The sequence below is a fragment of the Capsicum annuum genome, chromosome 5 (genome assembly GCF_002878395.1).
Source record: "Capsicum annuum cultivar UCD-10X-F1 chromosome 5, UCD10Xv1.1, whole genome shotgun sequence".
Lineage (NCBI taxonomy): Eukaryota > Viridiplantae > Streptophyta > Magnoliopsida > Solanales > Solanaceae > Capsicum > Capsicum annuum.
The window spans coordinates 27,276,839-27,279,384 of NC_061115.1; positions in this window are offsets into that span (position 1 = coordinate 27,276,839).

The window sequence follows — 2,546 nt, forward strand, 5'->3', positions numbered from 1 at the left end:
GTATTGATATGGCTCCTTTTGAGGTGTTTTATGGTAGGAGTTGTCGCTCCCCAGTGGGTTGGTTTGATGTTTCATAGGTGAGACTTTGAGGTATGGACTTGCTTCGTGTGTCTTTGGATAGAGTCCGGGTCATTCAGGATAGACTTAGAGTAGCTTAGAGTAGGCAGAAGTGCTATGCTGATTGTAGACTTCGTGCCTTGAGATATGGCATTGGAGATCGTATTTTCCTTCAAGTTTTACCCATGAAGTGTGTGATGAGTTTTGGGAGGAAGGGCAAGCTTAGCCCCATGTTTATTAGACCATTTGAGATTCTTCAAACTATTGGTGATATGGCTTATAAGTTGGCTTTGCCCTCCGATCTATTAGTTGTTCATTCATCTTTTCATGTTTCTATGATTCGCCGTTATATTCTAGATAAGTCTCATGTCATTCGTTGGGAGTCAGTTCAGTTAGATGAGCGGTTGTCTTTTGTTGAGGAGCTAGTCTTCATTTTTGGCTAAGGATGTTAGGCGGTTGTGCTCTAGAGTTATCCCAGTGGTTAAAGTTTAGTGGCAACATCGACCTATAGGTGAGGCTACTTGGCAGGTTGAGTCTGACATGCGTAGTTCTTATCCCCAGCTCTTTGTTGATTCAGGTATTTCTTTTGTCTTTAGTTTGAGGACGAACTAGATTTTTAGTGGTAAATGATGTAATGATTAGTTTTTTAATAAAATATGCGAAATATGTGTTTTTATATTATTTGACTATTTTACCCCTCTCTATATTTGCATTATGGTATTTCTGGAGTGTGAGGGTGATTGACACAGTTTTTGATGCATTTTGGTACCACTTATGTGATATTGTGGTTCTGATGGCTTTGAGAGCCTTATTATGGACTTATGGAGATATCGTTTTATTCGTGCAATCGATAGACGAGCAGAATACACCAGAAGCTCTGTAATATCAATTTTAGGCTAGGTAGACCTTTGGTTCAGATCCCGGTGCACCCGTGCTAATTTTGACCTGTTGGTCGAAAAGTTAAAAAATTAGAAATATAGGTGTGGGACCCACATTTGGTCAAAACGACCTCGTATGGGAAATACAAATTCTCCAGCAGATCCAGAACGTTGATTTTTGGGTGGTAGCATGTTTGGTAGGATTTTATGGCTTTTAAATCTCATTTCGACCATTGATTTGGAAAATTATAATTTCGGGTTTTGGGGGCCAACTTTTTGGAAACGATGTTTCTTCAAAAATTCAACTTTGCCAACGCGTCCGGAATGTCGAATTTAGTATGGTTGTATAGTTCTTTTATGTATATGGGATTCCGACCGAATCTCGAGCACCCCGTCGAAGTCCATTTGGACTTAAAAATATCTGCAATAGTGCAGTTCCCCCCCCCTTTTTGGCCTAGTTTGCTCATTTTTCATCTTGTCACTTGAGAGTTAAACCTTAAAATAGTGTGAAAGCTTAAAAGTGAAGCTTTTGGGAGCTTCGATAACTAGGTTAACACCTATTTCTTGATTCTATTACGAATTTAAGGTAAAAATTCACCAATTTCTTAGTAATTTCTTCATTAATTTTCAAAACCCAAAAATCTTACGACTTGATTTTAAACCTCAATTTCACTCCTTTACACTTGAATAATATTTTTATCGTATAATTATTGTTTTTTCCTCAATTTAACTTTCAAAACAACTCCGATTCTTGTTTTTAACCCCCATTTTAAAGATTTTACCCAGTAAAGCTCAAAAATGATTTTTCTTCGATTTGAACCTCGTTTTTGACTCGATTTAACAAGGATTTTCAGATGCAGGTTCCTAAAAATATGGGGAACATATTTTTAAAGTAAAGTTATGATTTTTTTCTTCTTTTTTGAAAATCTGTTTCGGGGGTCCATTTTGACTCTGAATCAAAAGTAGTCAATATGTGTACCGTTGGTTTTATTTTGACACGTAGATTTTATATTTAATGTTTTTAGAGGAGTTTGGGATCGTTCATGTAAAGTAAGGTCATGAGTTCGAAGTGTAGCGGACTAGTTTCGACTTTTGAGGTAGGTTGTGACTTAACTTTTTCAGACTGGGTTGGGTAGTAAATGATGGTACAAAATGCATGTTAAGGGTGGGAACTAATCATGAAAAATGACTATCTATGTGTTGTACCCATATAGGGGGCCTATATGTGATGTAATTATCGAAATCGAGATATTATGTGATATGTGTGACCGTGTGGGCGTCCTATGTGATATTGATAGCCTTGAATATATGTGAATAATTATATTTTATTGTTGAAATTCCTAATGTGGTACCATTGGTATTGTGATATATTCATACTTGTTGTTATATGAGACATGTGGAAATTTATGGATGAAACGAAAATAATGAGTGAATCTTGGCTCATGTGGTTGTGGAAATATATAATTATGGTTGGTTGTGGAAATATATCATTATGATTGGTTGTGGAAATACTCATTGTGATTGGTGGTGAGTATTACACCCCCATATTATACTCATTCATGAAATATTGGTACCACTGTGGCATCACCTGAGTAACACTGGCAACACCTT